Source organism: Athene noctua, chromosome 5, assembly GCF_965140245.1.
Source record: "Athene noctua chromosome 5, bAthNoc1.hap1.1, whole genome shotgun sequence".
Classification (NCBI taxonomy): Eukaryota; Metazoa; Chordata; class Aves; order Strigiformes; family Strigidae; genus Athene; species Athene noctua.
The window spans coordinates 1,279,796-1,303,438 of NC_134041.1; positions in this window are offsets into that span (position 1 = coordinate 1,279,796).

The window sequence follows — 23,643 nt, forward strand, 5'->3', positions numbered from 1 at the left end:
AATCTGTTCCATGCGGTAAACTGGTAATTGTACAGATTGGGACTTATTGGGGCGTTCGGTGCAGACTGCTGCAAATTGAACACAACCACAGTTTATTAAATCTGCCCGCCCTGTAATCTGTGGGGTGTATTTGCTTTAGGCAACTGTTTGAAGGTATGTTCTGTGCTTCTTCAAAGGGTTAACCCATACTGTTCATATCTGTCGGGCAAACATTATTATATTTATTCCCACCTCTCAAACGTGAAAAAATAAATGGCTTAGCTCCAAGCAGTATATAACTGAATATTTATATCCAGATTGTTGTCCACATTGGAAACCCCAAAGTCTGTAACACCGTAAGTTCCTACTTGTGCAATAACTCAGGTCTGCAATTACCATTGCGTCGGTGACATACGTAGAAGCGATGATGCTCTAATTATACAGTTGCTGATCGTGATATTATACTAATACTGAATTAAAGGATGTCTCACAACTTCTGGAACAAATGCAGTTTCTCAAGGGTTTATAACTTGGCAGGAGATGTCTCCTTCATAGCTAGACAGCTTTTTTTAAACTTTTCAATATATATATATTTTTTTTAGGAACTACGATGTTTTTAAGATACAGGAGTGTTAAAAAACCCATCACCAGTAAAAGCTGCTTTTTTGCACATTTCAGAGCTAGCGTTCGAGACAAACAATGGTAAACGTTATGCCTACCAAAATCTCCACATAACTGTGTTATAAAGAATGTGTATACCAAAATATGTATTTACACGGATAACAGTATGCCTTAAAGACTAAATATGCATTTACTTCTAAGACTGGATGAGAATTGTGCCCGGTCTGGAGGTAAATAATCCATATTTTATAGCCTGCCATGGAAGGTTTTGTTTCTTTGGAGAAAAAAAAGAAAAAACCAAGTGTTTCTTTTAAAAGAATCTTAAATAATTCTAAAATTCTTGCGTAAACTGACATATGTGAGGAAGTTTAGGAAAAGGATAAATTTTAGCCTGACACTTAGTGCCGGCAGCGCGTCATCTCGCTTGCGGGGTTTGCCGGTGATGGGGGGTCTGGTAGCACCGGGGGGGCTGCCCAAGGCCCCTCATGTCCCCTCCCACATCCCCTCGGGTGGCCCTGGGCCAGGGCAGAGCGAGGTGCGGGTGGCCCCCCCTCCTGCAGCGCTGCGGGAAGGGGGGTACACACCCTCACCCCTGCCACCATGCTACAGCTTGCAACACAGAGTTCTTTAAAACAAGAAAACGTTTAAAAAGAAAAACAAAAACAAACAAAAAAAACCACCATTAAAAAACAGAAATAAAAAATTCTCCACTCAGCCTTAAATTGAGAGTAGATAAATGGGTATTGACATCAAAGGGAGGAATTTCCTTTCAATTTGACGGACCTTAAGCACCACCGTTGCACACGCAAGGATGCTGCAAACACGCTGAGGTTGGGCTGGGTCTGGTTTTTGCTCCTGTTTTATGTTTCTCTGCCGAGCATTCAGGGCAAGGGAGGAAATTTATTCTGCAATTGGAAAAGTCTGTACCGTAACTGAAAACAGCCAAGATCAAGGCAACGGCACAAGGGTCTCGGGATAATTTGGAAGGGATTCTCAATAAAACCTGCTCCAAAAAATTTTGTAGCAGCAAGGGCAGGGGAGGTTTTTATCAGGGCGCTTCCAGCGCTGAGCACATACCTACGTGTTCCTATCACTTTCTGCCCACTTTATGCCTAATTCATGAAGAGCTCGAAGGTTCTTCTATATTAGAAAATTCCCGTGTTAAAAAATGTAGACATCAGCGTATTTGCCACCTCCCCTAAAGTTAGTTTTCAGTCATTCATATTTTAGGGCATATTAAGCTTTCCTGTGGCTTGGTAGGATGTGAATCTGCGTTATAGGACAAGCTGGGGGCCGGTTCCCACCCTGCTCTGGCTTCTCCGTCCCCGACTCCGACAGGGCTGCAGCGAGGCCACCAGGGCTCTGCACCGGAGGGCTCCCGCGCAGGGGTGGAGGGTGCTGAATGGTGCTCAGCCCCTCCGCATCACCTGCGTGCCGATGGCTGCACAGCTCCTGGCTGCCAGGGTTATCCCTGAGGGTTTCATTTCTGCCAACAGCCATCCCGGTGACTGGAGAGACCCAGGAGGGACCTTCCCCTTTGTTCTCGCTCCGCACGTACCCGGGCAGAGCAGAGGGCTCGGTTCTCCCACGCGATGAACCTTGAGCCCACCCGCGAACAGCACTGAAAAATAGCACAGCTGAAAGTTGGTTTACGTGCAGTCCCTTTCATTGCCTCAGCCCTCGGGGCCGCTGGACAGCAGGTAAACCTTAGCCCCATTAGCAGAATAAATTACATTTGTGCAGCGAGCTAGAATTTAAAGCTGGGGGAGGAGGAGATGGTACAGGGCTGCTCCAGCCACTACAGCCACAGGAATTTCCCCTCTGATCTGCCAAATATGAAAGTACTCATTATTCCTCCACTACCCTTCTTTTTTTTATGCTGCCAGATTTTTTTTTAAAAAAAATAAATAAATAAAAAAAGCCTGTAATGAAGATATATATTATATTTGGTATCTAGAGGGCGAAATCTGTTCTCTCCTAATGCACATCCATCCTCCTCTTTATTATTTTTCAGCCAAAAAAAAACAAAACACAATTCGCACATTACACGATGCGATTTATGTGCAATAACATCAGCTTTTCCACTTATCAAAACCATTATAGTCATAAGCACACAACTCCCATTAACCTCAACGACAGCGACTTAAATGTGAACCACAAGTGAGAATAAACCTTAAAGATGTGATTGAACAGCAGCTGCCTTGTTTTCTGGTAGGTGTCCGACGGTGCGATGGCAGGGCCATTTCTTCCCTCCCCCCGCCTTTTTTTTTTGCCTTTTTTTTTTTTTTTTTGACATGAAAATACACTTTCCTCTTCTACAGGGCGATTACTTTAGGCTGGGAGGTGCAGCTATTTAGATGTGCTAAACATTTTTGACGCGTCCCTTCAGGTAGAGATGCTACGTGGGGGCGGGCGAGGCGAAGCGTCCCGGGGAGCCGCAGCGAGCTGGGCAGGCTGCTCCCACTTCATGCTAATGAGACAGTTTCTTGCAGGAATTTCGGCTCTGTAGAAGCTGCAGGAGGTAGCATGGTTCATTAGGCTATGAAAGCTTTAAAATGTTAAAGGAACTGGTTTTCCTCTCTCATTTAAGTGAATTGCTAAAAGCACTGGCTTGTTCTTCCGCGGAACTTCGAATTCGCTATTTTCTTCATTAACCTTGACCTTTTTACATTTATTACGATAAGGAAAAAAACAAAAAAGTTGACTGTGGAGCAAGCTACAGCCAATTCATCCCCCCTAAGCTCTTAAAATTAGAGAGTTTGGGCCAGGGGAGCGATGGATCTCGTTTGCCACTATTTTCTGCATAAGGAGGATTTAATGTTTGACAAAAATTAGGGATCCTAAGTCCCTATAGATCATTTCTACATTACTTTTAGCAAGACAGGTGCATGTAGCCTTCCTACCTGTGTGTTTATTAGTAGCAGAAAGACAAACAGAGTGTTGGGAGGGGACCCCTTCCCGTGAGCTGCTCCCCGGAGCCTCGGCCGCCTTGGGCGTCGATCGAGCCTCTTTGCCGGGACCAGGTGAAGGTTCCCGTGTTGTTCTCAGTGAGCTGGAAAATAAGCTAGTGAGGCATCCATGTGGAGTTAGAGGAAATTCAGAGCGGAATTAAACAGCGTGCTTGACACGGGCTTTGGAAGTTTAGTTCTGGGTTATTTTGAAACCTCTGCAGACGCAGCCTCGTGCTTTAGCCGTCGGTGAGCAACGAGGCTGTTTCAGGAAAGCGGTAATTCCATCCACCCTCCCCCAGGTATCCCTGGAAAAGCAAACAAGTAGCATCCTGCTCTGCTACTTGCTCGTTTTCTAGTCTCATCAGGGCTTTTTTTCTCGTTTTAATTTAATCGCAAGGCTGCCAAACCGTGCTCTTACAGCCTGCAGCAGCTGTGCTAAGAGAGAGGAGATGCTCGGCGCTGGGTCCCGGCTGTGCTGTCAGCACGGGGCTGTCACGGGGCTGCTCTGCCCAGGCAGCGGCACACGCCTGGTACCGTCCCCTCCCTGGGGAAGGGGCTGCAGCACAACGGGGGCTGCCACACCGCTGGCCCATCTCTTGGTCTCCTTCTCTTGGTGCCCATCTTCTGGTCCCCACCTCCTGGTCCCCTTCTCTTTGTCCCCATCTCCTACTCCCCATCTCCTGATCCCCTTCTCTCCCCAGCCACGGGGAAGGGGAAGGCAGCGGAGCAGGAGGAGGAGGCTGCAGCTCTCAGCCTGAGCTCCTAACCCATCAGACAGGCCTTTAAAAAAAGTGTCAGACAAAGGGTCAGCTAAGACGACAAAGGCAGGGCGTTATGCCTTGCACACTGAGATCTGAGCAACCATCTTCTTCTCTAGCAGGGCTTTGATTTCTGCTTAAACAAACCTGAAAGCTCCGTGATGTTTTTCCAACTCAGCAAAACCTTTCTCCCCAAGTCTGACACGTATGCGCTGCATTCCTCAAGCATGGGGCAAGGAGTCTTTCCACCCAGGCGTAGCTTTATATAGACTCAGCAGAGCAGAAATGTCTGAGTGTCGCTTTGCCTCCCCTGCTGATGAGACACGTAGTGGAAACGATACCTGAGTTTTTCCAGTACATTCATTTTTGTCATGGGAGTTCCAATAAGTGTCTTGGACTTTGTTTTAGTGCCTTAAGCACCTTTTTGCAAAAGGCCACAATGTAAGAGAGTACATTTGAAAAATTAATTTCCCAAAGTTAATCACCCTTAGTAACTTGGCTCCCCAGAAGAGTCGCTCCCGTGTTGGATGTACCACCGGTTCCTCGGGAAGCGAGACGGCGGCAGTGCCAGTCAAGAGGCACTGATGAGTGCTTCTGGCATGGTATTTCTCTCCAGAAGATTATAGATAAGACACTTAGTTCTTCTGAAAAAAATTCAGCTAAGGGCTTTGACCTTATATTTGAACACAGAATTAGCACTCTGGTAAAGGTTAATGAACAGAAGAAGGGAGTAGAGAATTTTTGACCGAAATATTGCCAAAATGGGTCTAAACACATGCAGGCCTCCGGGCAAGTCTGCTGCTGCAGAAGGACCTGCTCCCCTTGGCCCCAGTGCTGCGGCCACCAGGAAAGCCCCCTCAGAAATGGAGAAGAGGAGGAGGAGTGGGAAGAGGAAGGTCTGCTGGTGCTTGGCATGTAAAACCATGCTGGTGATGAGGCATTAGGCTTGACTGGCTCCAAGGCTTAGAGGTTGAAACCAGTTCTCCCGCAACAGGGCTTGGTCTGCCTTCCCATTGTGGGATGGAAAGGGGTTTTACTGCAGGTCTTGCATGTGGCTGGCTCGGCCTAAGGACAGCACAGGATCTTCCTCTGAGTGTTTAAAATATGTTCATTTTCCTGACGAACTGTGATCTTGAAATATGATTTTTTTCTTTGCTTCCTCATCAAGTTGATGCTTGTGAGAAGTAATTATTTTACCATATGGTGGAATGTGCGATGATTACTGTTAGGCTCTTCATCTCAGACTGGCCCCTTTAGCATGGATCTCCTTCATGAGCCAGAGCTGACAACCAGGGATTTGGACAACTCAGGCAAGAAACAAACCGACCTTCCCCCCCAGCCCCAACACTTCCTCGATTTCTAATTTCTCTCCCACCCCAAAATCACAACACAGTTGCTGTAAATGGCAAATAATAATGGTAAATACTGGGATGGAGTCTTAAAATTAATTGCAAGAATTAGGTCTACTGTAATTCAGTCATGACTTTAAATTATTGTGTTCGTGACTTCTGTCATCAAAGGCATTTTACCTGTATTTAATGCTCACGCTATTAGCAAAACCTGGGAGTTGTGAGAAGTGTATAAATACTCCAATAAATTAAAAATATTTTGGAAAGAAATCCCTTCTCACCTTCCACAGGCTGAAAGGCCAAAACTGAGACACACGCCACTGGTTTGTGGTGTGAGTACTATTCGTTACCAGGCCAGGTACTTAACACAGCAGCAGTGCTTTTGGAAGGGTTAGTAAGAATAAAACGAGTATAGGAAAGAAAAAGACAAAACACAGAGTCGTTTGTATTTGTTAAGGGTAGAGAGACACCATCTGAAAACAAAAGCCAAGCCTGGTGGAGGTAGTGAGCCAAATCTGTGTGTAATTATCCCTCTAACATTCAAAATATTCTTATTAAGATAACTCCCGGCTCAAATTCCAGTGCAGCGATCCCACCCAGAGTGGAGGGCTTATAGAGAATATATCTTTGGTTTATAGAGGAACATGTTTGCCCTCCTGCGGGGGGTAACGAGCTGTGGTGAGGCCCCATGTCGGAGGCTGGCGGGGCAGTTCCTGCCCCTGCACGGGGCGGTTGCTCCGTCCCTGCCCCTGCTCTCTGCCTCCGGGCATGGGGGAGGCCAGTTTGTTTGCAAACCCAAATCCCTTGGCGGAGCTTAGGTTTGAACATTGGGGATCGAGGGGACGAAGAGCCGCACCGCCTCTCAAGGGAGGCTCAGCCTGGAGCCTTAAAACTGAGCCTAAGGAAAAACGCTGCCTGCCCACTGGGAAGGGCTGGGCTTGCCCGTGCAGCTCAGCTCCTACCCTCCACCTCCGTCAGCGGGGCTCATTCTCTTTTTCCCCCCCCTCCAGGATAAATTCCTGGGAATAACAGGAATATCATCCTGTTGTAGGGAACAACCTGTACAGGAAAAACAGCCTGAACAGGGAATAACACCCGAGTGTCAAATCCCTGTTGAAGGACAGGAATCCCGTGCCCCTGGAGGCTGGAATATACCCAACGAGTCTGTGTCCCCCTAAACCGGTGCCCCTTGTGCCCGCACACACGTGTCCCTGCAAACACATCCCGCCTTGTCACCCACCCGCGCCGAGAGGAGGGGGTGACTGCTCTCCAAGACGCAGCACCCAGCTCGAAGCCAATAATATATGCAAATGCACTTAGCAAAGCACTCCCACAGATGTTCTTAATTAAACCAACCTAACCCAAGCCCACATAAAGTAATAACCCCCCAAAATGCCTTCCCGCTCTCATATGTTCTGAATCACTGCTGCAGAATACTACAGGAATATTATTTTTATAAGAGTAAACCATTTGCTAAATAAGCCACCTGTTAAATAAAAACAGTCCCACTCTCCAAATATTGTTATTTTGTTTTCCATACTATGCACAATCTGGATTTATTTTCGATGAAAAAAGATAATCACTAAAGTTTTTTTTTTAAAAAAAAAAGTAAAACAAAACAAAACAAAACAAAAACAGAAAAAAAACCAGTATTTTGACTATTTGAAACTATCCATCTTGTGTGCACATCTGCTCCTTTGCAAGCTGGCAGAGCTCTTACATTAAAAGAGAATCACAGTTACTTACTCAGCCGGGAGCTAATGAACTTCCATCATCAGACCTTGGCAATCTTCACTTTTTTAACTTCTTCGAGCCTTGAATTGTTCCTTATTTACCCAGCTTCCCTTTCTGTGAGGTGTATCTCCTCACGGGGACAAATCCCGATCCGAGATTGTTTTAGCAAAGCTGACACAGCAGCAAGAACAGAGCCCACCTCGGGTTTCATTATCCAATCACTGTTTCCACGCGCTAAAAGCCAAGTTTGCCATTACCCCACCTCAAGGCTGTCTGTGCAGGAGCATCCTGCTGCACACACCTAACGGGCTCAGTTTAGGCTTTAGGAGCCCTCTTTCCCCACCCACTTCAGCCCCCCAGAAAACACCAGGTTAGTTCCGTGGGAGTGACTTTCCCTCCAAAAAAACCCAAAAAAACCCACCAAACACAAAAAAGGAATGGAATGGAATGGAATGGAATGGAATGGAATGGAATAGAATAGAATAGAATAGAATAGAATAGAATAGAATAGAATAGAATAGAATAGAATAGAATAGACATTTCTATTGGAAGGAACCTACAGGAGTCATCTAGTCCGACTGCAAGAAGATGTTAAAGAGCCAACACTGCCATTTGAGATCATATCCAGCCTCTTTTCTCCGTTGTACTGAATAAGTTAGACGGTATCTCAGAGGCCCCTCGCCCTCCCTGCCAGCCCCGAGTACAGCTCTGCAAGACCCAGCAAGAAGCCAAGGTCACGGCCTGGCAGCTCCCAGCCCCACGTTTCTGCCCACCCCCCTCCCACCCTGGCAGGTCTCTTGCTGCATCTCGATGAGTCCCATGAGAAACCAGACCACTGAAACTATTCCTAGTAATCACAGAATCCTTTTGGTTGGAGAAGACCCTTAAGATCATCAAGTCCAGCCACTAACCCAACGCTGCCAAGGCCACCACTAAACCCTGTCCCTAAGCACCACATCTACACGTCTTCGAAATACCCGCAGGGATGGCGACTCCACCACTTCCCTGGGCAGCCTGTTCCAGCGCTTGACGACCCTTTTGGTGAAGAAATTTTTCCCAATATCCAACCTAAACCTCCCCTGGTGAAACTTGAGGCCGTTTCCTCTCGTCCTTTCCCTTGTTACCTGGTAGACGAGACTGACCCCCACCTCACTCCAACCTCCCTTCAGGGAGTTGTAGAGAGCGATAAGTTCTCCCCTGAGCCTCCTTTTCTCCAGGTTAAACACCCCCAGTTCCTCACGGGCCTTGTGCTCCAGACCTTCGCCAGCTCCATCGCCCTTCTCTGGATACGCTCCAGCACCTCAGTGTCTTTCTTGTAGTGAGGGCCCCAAAACTGAACCCAGTATTAAATAGATAGAGAGAATAATTTGATGGCAACCGCAGGGGTCGGTTTAGATCATGAATATAAAAGGGTAAAGTGATTTCGTGAAGGGAGCAAAACCAAGTGTAAACAAGGATGCTCAGAGACGGGGTGAGTGGTGAAACACTCAGACCACCCCGGGCTGCTGCTCGTGCAGCCTCTGAATCAGCGAGTTGATGTTTGGGGTTGACTTTCGAAGGGTTTCTCAGAAACTGTAAGAGAGTCTGCAAATGCAGCTGAAGAACAATGTTCCTTGGGTGCTTTGTTGCATCCTTCTGCCACCCCAGACGAGCACTTTGAGCACTTTTACACTGGAAAGTAACACTTTGGAGATGCTCGTGCCCTGTTACCCAGCCCAACATCAACACTAGTGCTATGGACCCAGGCCTGACAGAGGGCAAATTTCCATGGTGCGTCGTTCTTTAGAGCTGGGGCTGAAATAGGCTCCCCAGTGACACCAAAACCAGTCCTGCCAAACAGTTCTCCAGACCCCATCAATAAATGCGCGGGCTGCAAAGAACGCTTAAAATCTATCGCTAATGCCGAGGACCGGCTAAGAGCAGCCACATACATCTTCCGAGTGTGTCTGTGCAGACATTTAACAGGGATTTAAAACGGCTTTAGTGATTTTATGCCCTCATAGCTGAAAATAATATCGTGCGGTCACAAATAATTATGCAGCGCTGACGGAGGCTTGGAGATCAGAGGCGGCATCTTCATCCACGCCAGGTTCTCCTCGTGCATGAAGTCCGGTTAACTTGGGGAGACTCATGCATGCCATTAAACTTGGTGAATAATAGCACATGATATCAGACCCGTGGAAACCTAACTGATTGGCAGTAAAAGCTGGGTAGGTGATCATCTAAGTGCATAAAATGTGGCCATAAAGATGCACTGGCATTATGAGTTCATATAAAATTGCAAGCACAAAACTGGACAAAACTGCTTTTCAAAATCAGCCCCATTATACCCTGTTCTCTTCCGCAGAGAGCCTTTTGTGGTAATAATTTTGCATGCTGCTATTTTACATGCTCACACATATTTTCTTGCTCTTTGACACTCGGCACCTAGCAACTTGGCTCCATCACCTTTAGATGATATTTTTCCCATGCCTTCTGAATAAGGCAGCAGCAAAATCCTCCATGCAAGTCTCATACTCTGTCCTTAAAAAGAACCCTTTTTTTTTTTTTTTTCCCTAAACAAATTCAGTTTTCATCCAGCTAGAGGCTTGCCTATATCTTTTAAATGCTAAACCCCATCAGCTTGTGATTTTTCCAAGTGCTTTTATGCATCTTGACTCTAATGTAGATTCTTAGAAAATGTCACAAAGCCTGTATTACTCATTTCACTTTAAATGCAGCTCACAAATTAATGGTGTCTGTTAATTAGGCAGCTAACTTCCCTCCTCCCCAAAAAAAAACCTCAAAAAAAAAAAAAATTTGTAATGCGTCTCATTTGAAGGTACTGTGCTGTAAAACATGTTAAAGATATTTAATAACTAAGAGGCTTTAATTAGAGCTGACGTATGAACTGAGTAAGCCCTACACTGCCCAATATATCCACATGCATGTGAGACATAGGTGTATGAAGGGTTGTTTTCACAATAGTCTGGAATTCATAGATGAAGTAGCCAATTTAAAAAAAAAAAAAAAAAAAATAAAATAAAAAAAAGAAACAAATGGCACCAGGGAGGACTCAGACACAGCCCTTGCCCCAGGCAGTTCCCCAGGACCTGCCACCCCAGCTGGTGTCACACGGGAGCGACTTGTTTGGCATCGGATCAGTAAACAAACCACGTGAGGATAAAGTGTCCATTTTTCACCCACAAAGCACCGGAGTCAGGCAGACTTCTGCTGTCCGGATCTATGTGTCTTTTGAATCCTGTGGAGCCCCAAAGAAAACAGCGGGTGCTTCCTCGGCACCACATCTCACTGAAAAATGATACGGAGCCTGGGATACGGCTCAGCCCTGGTACTGCTTGATGGATGAGCATGACACAGAGGACCCGTAACAGTCTCCTGCTTTGGAGAGACTCTGGTCTTTGATAATTAGCAGAAAGGAAAAATAAATATTTTACATACCTGAGTCTATGTTACTTTAACAGCACTAGTGCAAAAGGAACATTCTTATTGGGAAATACTGCAATGCCCAAACATCAATAGGAAAAAAAAAAAAAAAGAGAGAGTTGTATCCTTTCAAGCTAGACCCTTCCTTCACCTCTCCATCTCAGCCTTTCCCATAAAGAAACCCAGGACTTGTTTCACTCAAACAATAGACTTTAAATTTCTATACTCATGTCAGGGTAGCATTAAATATTAAAGCAAGATATTAAAATTTCAAAGAACCTAAATTAAACCTGAGGTATTCAAAAAATAAGTGTTCCTGAATATTTAATACTAAAGATTTCATAATTAACTTTAGAAATCTCTCACATTAAGAAAATGAGGAGCTACCTAAAAAAAATGGTGACCATCACAGTGACCTTCCAGAGGGCTGCGGCAGATGCTGACAGTCCCCAGAAAGATGTTGGTTTTCTTTGTCCCTGTTCTCCATTTTCACCCTGCGGGGAGGAAGGACCCAACCCAGCAGACCAACCTGAGATTTAAGCAGCGTGGTGAGATGTTATTTACGGTTCTTTTAACTTCGAATGTACTATGAAAGACACATGGATTTACTAGGGAGGAGAAGCAAAACAAACACAAACTAAATTGGGTTTGTATGCCTCTGTAAGCAGGTTTTTTTCCTCCATTATTCATAAGGACAGGCTGACTTCCAAGGAGCAGTTACAGGTGGCTTTCCTGTTAGTGTCCTCCAAAGATCTTTCAGCTGGAGCACTCTCAGTTTCCCACCATCATAACATTGTTTGCAACCAGCCTGTCCACTAGTCACAATTGCTCCTGTAGGCTCATAAAGCTTTGGGAGAGAGGTCTATACCAGCAGAGGATCTGCCCAAAGTAATCAGGGGGAAATATTTAATAAAAAAAAATCCAACTGATAATATAACAATTCAAATAAGGATGTCTGAGCTTGGGAAATTATTCTGTACTAAAATAGTCGGCGAAGATGTAAAAAAATAGCAATTAAGAGAGAAAAGAGGTCCTCTTGATTTAGCTCTGGAATCAGTGCTGCACAGCAGCCTGGCTCTCCTCCCCGAGCATCCCCTCTCCTCCGGCCAGCCCTCAGCTTCCCCCTCTGCCTTCCTCAGAGGGACCCACACCCTCTCCCTTGGTCAACGCGCTGGGCTGAGGAGAGAAACGGCCACGTGAAGCCCCGTCCTGGGGCTCAGCGATGAGCAGACGCATCCCAAGGCAGGAGGGGTGGTGCCCATCACCACGCCGTCCCTCAGCCGGCGGGAAGGGCAGATCCCCCACCCCTCAGCTGCAGGGACCACAACTTCGTGGTCCTCACCCCAGGCAGGTGGGATGAGGGATCCTTAGAGCCCCAGGGGCACAAAACGGATTGGTGGCGGTCATGGGGATGGTCACGGTGATGGTGACGGTGGGGACGTGGCCGGAGCCAGTGGGATGGGGAAGGGCTCGGTCTCCTCTGCTGACCAAGAGCATCTCCTCCATGGGGCAGCTGGCTGTCTCTCACAGGTGGAGTTCAGAACAGCTCATTAATTAAGCCGAGTCCAGTGTCAGCTGGGACCCGCATGAGCTCCTTTGCCCAGCCGAGCTCCGTGCCCAGGGGCCGGGCGTTAGGGCATTTTTTTCCTCCCGTTGCCCCAGTTCTCAGATCTGTGAACCAGCTCTAGTTACACTGCGCTTCGTAGAAATTTAGAGTTATATAAGCATTAGAATTTATTATTCTAATGACTCCATCCCACATGCATTTTTATAAATGGAAAGTTGCTTTAAATCGACGGTATGCCAAATTTTCAGCTCGCTCAGAGAATTTGAGCACAGCAGTTAAGGCCGGTGATGTACAGCACGGCTTGTAGGCAGCCAGACGTCTCTAGGTGCTGTCACAAGTAGCCAGCTGATAGTCTGCATGTGTTAAGACTGTGGACTAAGCCTGAGCTACTGTTTTAAACGGCATAACAAATCGTATGCAATTAGCAATACTCTTTGAGGCGCCTGCCCCCTGGCTTGTGAGCACATCGTGCTGCCTCTGCTCAGCCTACACCTTCAGATAAGGGTGATCCTACAATTGAAGCCCCTTGTATCTGTGGAAATCAAATAGAGATCGGTGTAAATGGAAGACAGAAAGTTGGTCGCTGCCTTCAATCACTGTGAAGAGCTTTAAATGCCTTCCCAAAATAGAACATTGGGCTACAATAATGGGCAGAAGAAAAGCAGCAGATTCAATGGCACAGACCGCAATTTAACATTCACAATTTTTCTAATCAAAGTAAACACGTCTCTTCATATGCACATACAAAAGTCACTGAATTAACATGGTAAAGAGAAAAAAAAAAAAGTCGTCGGCTTTGTCAATGGTGACGCAAAATAATTACCAGCCTTCAGAAGTTAACGAGTATAAGACTGCAAATTACCGGGGCTTGAAGCCATCTCTGAAGGAAATCGTGGGTTGAGCTGAGCTCAGGGGGTACTTGGGAGCACCCCGAGGCCCCGGGGAGAGGCGAGCCCCTCTGCCCGCCGTGGTGCCACCTCTCTGACAGTGCCGGGAGGACACGGCTGCAACTCCAGTTACCACTCCTGGCCCTGCTCTAATGCTCTTGTTCTCCCAAACACCTCGTGGCTCCCACAGGACAGGCTTAGCCAAGCGGAAAGCAGGAGGCGGGGTGCCTGGGGAGTGACGGATGCAGGGAGAGGGGGGCAGGCCCATACAGACAAGGCACGCGGTGCCTTGCAGGCTGTTATTTTTTATGATGTCTGCTGATTTGCAGGACTTATTTTTAGAGCTTTGCTCAGTAACGTACAATAAACATCGCAACGTTCAATTCAGCAAAATGTCAGCTTATGGATGGAGGGGAAGAGAAGGGGGTTGAAGAGATAAAACCATATACTTACAAAACAATAAAAGAAAAATCAATCTTTATGACAGATGAGCAAGTGAGATTTACAGTGTAATCAGAAAGCACAAAGATTCATGGTTTGCTGGGAAGGGTATCCAGGCAGATGGAAACACAATCGCGCTTGCAGGATCTGTTTGCTTATTTCTGAGCAAATCTTCCAGCATGTTTTGCTGAAGTGGATAGCTAAAACACACAGATCTTCGCACTCCATCTGTATTGCTGTGCCTCTCCTTTCACCGAGCGCCTGAACTTCTCAATCCTTCGGCTTTTTTGATGCGATCAGCCGGCACAGAACATGCACTCAGAAAATTGCCGGAGATAAGGCGCAGCCCCAGAGAAAGAGGCAGTGCCACGCAGCCCCCGTGCCCGTGGTCGGAGCAGCAATTAGAATAACGATCTAGGCAGCGCTGCTCTAAGAATGAGTTTCTGGCTATCAAGTGATTGTATTAATTTCTGTTCAGTTTTATAGAACGTCTTTTATATACGGTCAAAATGACCAGCCAGCTAGAGTTTAGAGAAATTCCAATCCATTAATTTAATACCATATAAAGCTTAATACATACTTCAGCCTGAAGTTTAGATCACTTGGCTTTTTTTATCTAAAAAACAAGAATCACACAGCAAGACCCTCAGGCAATTTAATCATCCATTTACTCCAGGGGAAAAACAAATGCTTTCTCTTTTTTTTTTTTTTTTTTTTTTGTAAAGTCTCTTCTGTCCTGTGATGGCTATCCGTTCCTCCTGCTCAGCAAAATCAATGGCGATCATTTACAACGGGTAAATCTAATTGTCTCTGCGTATCCCAATCCATGGAAATGTCCGCAACGCTTCAAAAGCTTGGGCTCAGACAACACAAGTTCACGAGATCTATTACTGGGTTGGATAAGCTCTTGTAGGAAATGCGATCAGATCTTTCCCCCGGGGCATTGCTTAGTTTTGTTCATGTCTTTTACTTTGCATCATTTTAAACTGAGGCCAAGCAAGGCAGAACGGCGTCTCCTGTTGGCTTCTGCCTCTCACTTTGGGGAAAACCAGCAGACTGGGCAGGGCTGCTTTCCTAATGATGTGAGAAATGTTGATTGAATGGAGAAATTAGTTCAGCCACCTACTTCAGAACTGCTCCTGAAGACAGCCTTTCGGGATGTCAGGTTTCTCAGGGAGGTGCAGCCATCCCCCGCGCTACCCAGGGACCTCGGCACCCTCGAGGCTGAAGGTTCTGGTGGAGCTTTGCTTGGTGGCGGTTGTGTTCCCCTGCAATGAGGTCTCCTTCTGGGTTGTAGCTCATGGCTCCTCCTTCCACCTGTAATGTTGAACTGGCAGCTCAGGTGCTACTGGACGACACCCGGAGAAAACCAGAGCAGAGCTCCCAGCTCTGAGCCGGGGAAGGGAGACTCCTTCTCCTCCACCTCCAACCGCTCTGTCTTCAGATTTCCTCAGCATCAACTGCAGCGCCTCCTGCATTGACAAATTAAATCTATTCCACACACCTGCCCCTCACTCCCAAGCCTTAAATCAGGCTCAGCAGGAGAAAATGACAGTGGAGAACGTGAACCAGCTCGAACTGGGAGTTTTCAGAAGCGGAGAAGATCCCCCACAAACCAGCAGCCCCTTTGTGCCCTCCCACAAGCAGCCAGTGCAGGACTCGGTACCTTCCCCAAGCTCCACAGGTCGCTTCTCACATGGGAAACATCGGCACTGAGGCCCTACAGCACCTGCCACACCCCCTCTGCCCACCATACGAAACTCTCCTTTACGGCTTTTCTTTGTTGGTGTTGTCATGTCACCTAGGCAAAACTCACCGCCAGCTCAAGATTTGTGGCAAAACCAACGAGATCAGAATTAGTAGTGAGATCTGCAAAGATCAGCTCAGGCTCAGCCAGCAGAACACATGATGCAGAAGCTTTTTCTCCCCAATATCTCTTAAAAGATCTGAGTTTCCAGAGCTGCCCTGTATTTGAAAACCCACAGCCAAGAGTCCCCTGGCACATCCAACGGCAGAACGAGGCACGCACAGGAGTTAAACGCACAGACCAGTCTGTGGCACACGTGCAGGCTTGTGTAACACTATCACCCCATCAATAACTTAAAGAGGAATTGATGGGGAGCACCAGAGAAGATCAAAATAAACCAAGGACCCAGCAGCCTGGTGGTCAGCCTTCCAGACCATTCCCTGTCTGTCACCAACACCAGCACCACAGAGCCTCAGCGCTCATATAATGGTGCAAATTATGTGAATGTTAACAAACCAACGTGGCGCTACGTCGGTGTGCAGCATTGCACGCGGGGCAGAAGTGGCTGTGGTATCCGTTATGCTATTTACATACTGTGGGGAATTAATTCATTGTTCATGCAGGGCTGCGCCATGGCAGCAATAAATCAGCTGTCCAATAAAGGCAGAGGCGCTAAAAAATGATGTGAACTTCTGCCCTACTGACTCGGTCAAGAAAATGACACAGGCTGGAAAATGCATCGTGCGCGCTCGGTCTCGGTCTCCCTTCACTCCTCCGAAGCCCGGGTTAGTGCCTGCAGTGCTGCCTTTAGAAAGGGTCAGGGGCAGAAATCAGAGCAGGAAAAAAACCTTGAAGGCATCAGGCCTATGCCACGCTGCAACAAGCAACAGATGACTGAATATAAGCCTCAATTTTCCTAAGACAGTTTCAAAACAATGAGTTTATCATTTGCAAGCCAAGCCATTTGTTTATGCCCTTTTCTCCTTCATTCTCAGATGGTGGGCAACTACGGCTTTATTTTGCACAAAGTTCTTTTGCTAATATTCATCCATAATCATCAACAAAATAATATATGTAGGCGACTATAATGACAGTAAATGCTGTGTAGGAGGCATAATATATGCTTCATTGTCAATGCTTGCATGCTGAATTAAATACCCTATTCTGGTCAAATGCTAATACATTCTATGAGCACTTTTCCATAAACAGATTTTCAAAATGCAGTAGAATAAAAAGGTGATATGAATAATATATTGAAGTAATCCGATAGGCACGAGTTTAAGAACCAGTGTTTTTCTGTAGCATCTTGCTTGATACTGGCACCGAAGCAATCTGCATGAAAAAAATATTCAGGATAGTACCACTGCCGCCCTAAATACGGTCCGCCCGCCGGGACTGAAGTAGCATCCAAGCTCATTAGGGAACAATATGTTCTTTTTTAAATGGACTTTGCCACAGCTGGCTGCCCCGGTGGGGCCAGAGTCATGTCAGGTGTCACACTTGGGCTTCTGATGAAAAATTAGGTGAAATACAAACCAGGTAGGATTTAACCTTCTGAAGAGCCTCAGCATTTAAAACAGCTTAGAGCTCGGCAGCACTTGTGCCTCAGAAACAGCCTTAAAATCAACGGCAGCCTCCGTGCCTCACTGCATTTTACGTGGTTGGTGCTATACTGGGGTTCGGTGTCGGGACAAGGGAGAACAAAAAAAAAAAAGTGACTGCAATAACGTGGTTCATACAGCAGCCCAAAGCCAGAGCAGCCGTGCAGACCTCAGGTCTGAGCCTTGTCCCGGCTCCAGCCGCCGCCGCGGCGGGGGGAGGCCGCTGCCCGCTGGGGACACGGAGCACCCGGTGGCTGCAGCCTGGAGCCATGCTCCTGCCTGCCCGAGCAATGCAGCGGCCATGTGGTGGCCTCCACAAATTCTAGGCAGCGGGGAAGCGCTTTGGAAGCACTTTACCCGCCATGAGGGACAACCCTCGTGTCCGGCCGTGGGGGACAGGGCAGGGCAGTGGAGCGGGTCGGGACTCCGAGACAAGCGCAGCCAGGCACCAGGCTGGGGCTGCCCTGGTCCTGCTGACTGGCCTCGGGGTGCGTTTCCCATCTTCCCCAGACACAGGGCGAGGTTTGTGATGGAAACAGGAGAGAAAGAATTCAGGCAAAGTGCGAAACAAGCACAAGGAGCCGCGCAAAGGCCAAGGGACCGCTCCGTCTGAATTCTCTGGGCTGCCTCGTTGGTGGCACCGCGTGGTACCACCAGGAGATGGACGGGCAGAGCGAGCTCAAGTGAGGGAGACACGCTCTGCCCTGAGCAGAGCTCCTGCAGGCCCCGCCTGATTCGCTCCACACCTTCTCCCATCTGCAGGAGCGAGGTGTTGCCTCTCCTCCATCGCCGCCCCGCTGGCCACCGCCCGCTTCAGAAGGATGCCAAGTGTGCCAGGTGCCTTCACGTGCCCCGGCCACGCTCGGTCTGGGCAGGCTCTAGCCGTTAGTGGTTTAACCAGGCTTGAGGGGAAGCTTTAGCAGAGCTAATGGTAGTTCTCCCAGCACCATCATTTTCTCTCCAGAAGAATGCCGGGCGCGGGACTGGCCGCCGTACGAACCACGCCACACACTGACCGCCTCCGTTATTTATTCAGCTCTTCTAGACCCGCAGTTGCGAGATAGATTGCTCCTCATTATAGATTCAGGCTTTTCAATTAAAATTTATAAAGCACTGGATCGGAGAGTGTGTGTATTCCGTACAATCAGACGCGGCTCCCCAAGCACTAGGAGGTTAGTGGGGTCAGCCTGGTTCAGCCAAATGTTCCTGTGGCTCCTGTACGGCACGGCCCCGCGCAGCCCCGCACGCCGAGGAGGGTCCGCAGGGCCGAGCGTGCCCCTCGGTTTTAATAAGTGCTGCCTGGGCTTTGATAGCTTGTAACTGCTGATTATTCCTCTTCCCCGATAAGACTTTTGATTTTTCTCTCCTGTTTTACACTGCAGCAATTGGGAAGCCCGGGGATACAATATCATATTAAGCCCTGAGCAAAAATGCCCCAGGTACTCGTGCATCGAGCTTATATTTTAATTACTCTACTAATACAGGGAGGATTTTACAGAGCAGTAAACAGCAGCACCCTGAATAACGCCTTGGTTCGGCGCCATCTGTTCTTCATGCCACAAATATATTTTCCTTGGTGATCCAGAGCAAAAGGCTTAGTACATTATCATATGATAAGACAATTTAAAAGAATAAATAAGCCCTGCAACGCGAAGCTCAGTATTAAAAAGCCGACATGACAATACCTGAATGATACTACATATATTAGACCTAAAAATAGATCAGAAAAAAAAAAAATACTTGCAGACAAGTAATGAAAGCGTGTTTTTAAGGTGATTTATTAGGAACTATGCAGCAGTCCTGGCTTTGTGCTGAGCTGTGAACAGTGAAGTTGGAATAAATAAAATAATCTTGCTGCATTAATAACTTTCTCTAAAACCGCACGTATGTATAATACGCTCACTGGTTGCCAAGTGATTTAAAAGATAGATCTTGTTTAATATCTTTATCTATCTGGAAAAAGAAATGAGTCAAGATGCAGACCCTGAACCTACGGCCATGAAGGGAGAGGAGGGGTGTCACGGCAGCCACGGTGGGCTCTGGGCACGGTGCTCCAACCTCCCTGGGGCAGGAGCTGCCCATCCCGACCCGGGGAGGGTAAAACGAAGGTGATGGTGTTACTGGGGGTACAGCGGCAGGGTCAGAGAAGACATTTCTGGAGGGAAAAATTATAAATCAGAACTTTCTACCACGTGAAGTAGATGGTATTTTCATAACTGAGGGAATAAAGGTCCATTTTTCATCCTCCTCCTTTGAAGCAGATCCCTGCCTGTCGCACCGCAGAGAGCCAAATTGTGCATTAGCAATCTGTAGCCTCAGCAGCTGTCAGTGGAGTGGCTTTATGCAATGGAAGGACCTGGCTCATTGGTTTGAAATAAAAGAAAATAAATAAAATGGATTAAAATAAAATGAATTAAAGTAAAATGAATTAAAGTAAAATGAATTAAAGTAAAATGAATTAAAATAAAATGAATTAAAATATAAAATAAAATAAAATAAAATAAAATAAAATAAAATAAAATAAAATAAAATAAAATAAAATAAAATAAATAAAATAAAATAAAATAAAATAATAAAATCCCCTCTGTGCCCGAGATCAGTTTTAATGTGCTGGTGGATTTGCACGGATCACATGGCTAATGCCCAAATAATAGCACTTGGGAGTATTTCAAAGGTGCTTACTCTTAATTACAAGCTTTTGCTTTACTTGCAAAGTATGCCAGGCTTAATGACATGTCTTTCTAATGCCTCTTGGTCAGAACAATGAACCAGCGCTAATCCTAGACCTAACACGTGGTGTTTCACCGGTGGAATTTAGAAACGGGAAGCAAGTCGAGCGTAGTGGAGCTTCTTGGCTGAGGACCTGGGGCCCCTCACAGCCCCAAGCCTGGGCACAGGCCCCGAGGGAGCAACGGGAACGGGGGTTGGCCTTGAATTTCCTCTCTTGTTTCGGAATTAGCTTTCCTTTCCACCCGATGTCAATACTTCATGTCTGAACTCCGATGGGCTGGTTTGCCAATTATCATCAGTGGCTTTTGTGAAGCAGCTTACCCAGGCTTTTTAAAGCTCTCTTACAACTGTGTTTCAGCAGACAGGATGCCTCCTACATTTTTATATGCTGAAAATAAATGCATAAAATATGACAAAGTAAGATTTTTATTCGTAACATACTTTTAGGGAAGAGTATAAAACATCCATTAGAAGTCCTGTTAACAGCGTTGGTCATTATGACAAGAGGAAAACAGCTTTCCTAGGGATTTGATTTCTTTTTTTTTCTTCTTAATGGGTACTACTCCTTCACCATCACCAGCAGACAATGTTGTCTATTAACATTTACTCAGCAGTTATCATTTCGATATTTCTCCATAACCATAGCAATTCAAATAATGTTGTTGCTCCACTCCTGTATCTCTCCTTTGATAAATATGGATAATGAACCAGCACCAAAGAAGCCCCTTCTCTCAGAGATGTTGCAAACGTTGCCAGGTAGGGTAATTTGGCTAATTCGATCCTGTACCATACTCAAGAAAAAACTGTGTTGAAGCACCATCAAATAGGGTTTCGCAAAATAGTTGTTTCTCGATTTGTCTTCAACAACAAAACCCAGGATTTTGGGGACCTCCCGTGTGTTTGCACAGTGTAGCTCCTCCCCAAGACTACAGCTACGCCTACCGCAGGCTCCGCTGAGCACGGCTCTTTATAACGTGACTTCATTCCATGAGGACAGAGCCAGAAGGCAAAAGTTGTAGTAACAGGAGGCTCAGGTATCTCCATTTAATACTTACAGGTTGTATTGAATTTACCCCGCCGTGCGCAGTGCAAAACCAATTACAGGGAATGACCAGACTTAAATATGCCAATCCAACTCTGCCATTGCAGTTTGATTTGACCTCTGTGAACCGGAGTCAAACTGTATGAGACGGGACTGAAACAAGAACCGGCCCAGACTTTTCCAATTAAAACCGGAGTAGCGAATTATTAAAAAGGGTCTGAATGCTTTTCACCTGTGCAAAACAAACAGCAGATAGGCTGAGTTCCGTAAGGGACACGCTAGAGCTCATTTCTAGGACAAGAGGAACGAATTATCAATGCTTATGGACATGGTAAAGCTACCATAACCCAATTATTCTTTTTTCTCACAGAGCAGGTCTAATACATAATAATATGGTGTGTTTTGTATGACACCCAGGGAGCAGAGTGCTGTCATATCTGTTCAGCTTACCTGCATAAAGGGTTAGGGTATGAGGCCCGTATTCAAAACCTAATATCCCTGTTAGCTTCGAAGAGCATAAAAAAGCTTGACGGATAAAACCCAATCTTAGCTATCAAGCAGCAGCTCTTGATTACACGGCTGGAAAAACAAGATCAAAGCAAATGTATAAGCAAAGTCACTGTGTTGTTAATGCCTCTCTTTCAAAAAATTAATACATCCAAGAGTGGAACTGAGACAGGTTACAAAGCTAAAGCCCATTTAAGCACGTGCATGAGCTTCACCGCTGCAGCACGCTCTCCTGCAGTACATCCACAGCGAGTAATTTGCTTACCGTGGCAAGTCCTAATTTCTAAGCTAATGAAAGAATATCGTGTATATGCTGACTTCGGTCTGCAGTCCACTGAGTCCCCCGCACATGCGGCCTTTGTTTTGGCAAGTTCGATATGTTTGACCTTTACACGGCGTGAGTTTGCTATTTAATTATGAGATGGTACTAGCTGGACTGCAAAATGGAATCACTCAGTAGTGAACCCTGCGTGCAATGTAACGCTGCACACTGTGAGATCTGGCAAGTATTACACAGCAGGACTCCTCTTGCATTTGGGAAATCACTCAGCAGAATTACAGCTTTTGATGGCAAAGCTACTTACAGGCAAATAAGGTCAAAAAAGCATTAAGGAGCATGAAGGGAAAGCCTGGCATTACTCACCAGTTTAGAACATAAAGCTTCCATGTCAACTGCTAGCGGTTAAAGTAAACATTTGTACAATCTTTCACCCACAAAAATCTAATCAATGCGAGAGAGTTATTGTTGGTTTGTAATGCCATGATTTCTCTGCAAATAACGGAAGAGGAAAGGGCGGGGGGGGGATGCGGTGCCTCCTCAGGTGACACTTGCCCTGTGTGGGAGAAGCGGTATCGCTGCTTCACCCCTCCGGGCATGCAGGGACTCCAGATTCCTGTCCTCACCCTCCGAGCCCTTGCAGGCAAATGGAAGTTTTCTGGTTTTCATCCTCGCTAGACCGTAGCCACAGGCCCTGACAGAGGGAGTCTTCAGCCTTCCTATTAATGTGACGTAGCCTGTGGGACTCCCAAGTGGAAGACTCTGAGTAAATGTGGATTGAAATAGTATTTATTAAAATGAGCCTTAAAAAAAAAAAAAAAAAAAAAGGAAAAAAACGCAGAAAGAATTCAGCATGGGGATAGTTGGAGTCTGACCCCTTTGTTTTTTCACAGGACCCCATTGCATCATGCTGCCTTTGAAAATCTGAGAGCGGGATCCTATTTTACAAAAAGTTGATGAATGAAAACAAATGTTTTTCCATTCATTTTAGTCTCTTGAATGCCAAACCCAACTTTTTGCAGAAGACAGGAATTCTTGTTATTGCAGAATCCTCTGTGTTACTTATCAAGCCTAAACCAATTCTTTCAAAAAATATTTTTAATGGAACTTGCCAGGTCTGACACGTATGATGTAAGAACTAATGACCCACAATAACAAAACGCTCTTATTAAAATAAATACAAAAATCAAAAAGGTTTAAAGAAAGTACAAACCCCTTTATCCTAAAGCCAAAGGGAAGGAGGAACCAACTGTCATGTTACTCTCTCAGTACAGCTCTTGTGTAGACCTGTATATAATGTACACAGCTTCTGGATTTTCCATGAGGAAGCAAATTTTGCCTTTATCGTGTCAATGCTGGCTTCCCCGTGACAAACTGTCCCCTTTGAGCTGGGCGCGTGTTTCTGTGCAGCGGGACTTCCCACCCGGCAGCACCCCCCGGGCCCTTGCGCAGAGCTGCCCCACGGCCCCGCGCAGGGCAGCCGCAGGCTGCGGCTTCACGACCCAGAGCACAGCCCACCACAGCCCAAGCTTTGCAGCCGAGTAAAAATGTGAACTAAACCAGGCTGAGATTAGGAAAACAGAAAGTGAAGGTTGGCCCAGCGTAGTTACTTACGCATTCGTGGTAAATATCGGCCTTCCCTTCTCATTTCCACTGTACAGAAAGTGAGGCAGCACCGTTACATTTAAATATGTAAAGGAACAAAAGTCAACCTACAGACGGAGGTGTTTGACTGTCATTCAGGGGCACGGTAGAACAGACAAGTTAATACTAAGCAATTATAAAATGCTTCCGACAGTCGACCTTACTGAATGAAAGACACACTAGTAATCCAAAGAAAGCAACACGCACTGCGTGTTCGTACACTCGGACAGAAGGCATGAAGATAAAAAAACTACAGATCCCATTATTTGTAGAAAGGATAACCCATACACACACCTCAACTGTAAAAGAAATCATCATTTTTATATAGTTCCCCAAACCTCGGTTTAATTTAAATTCTGATTTTATTAATGATCCGACTGAA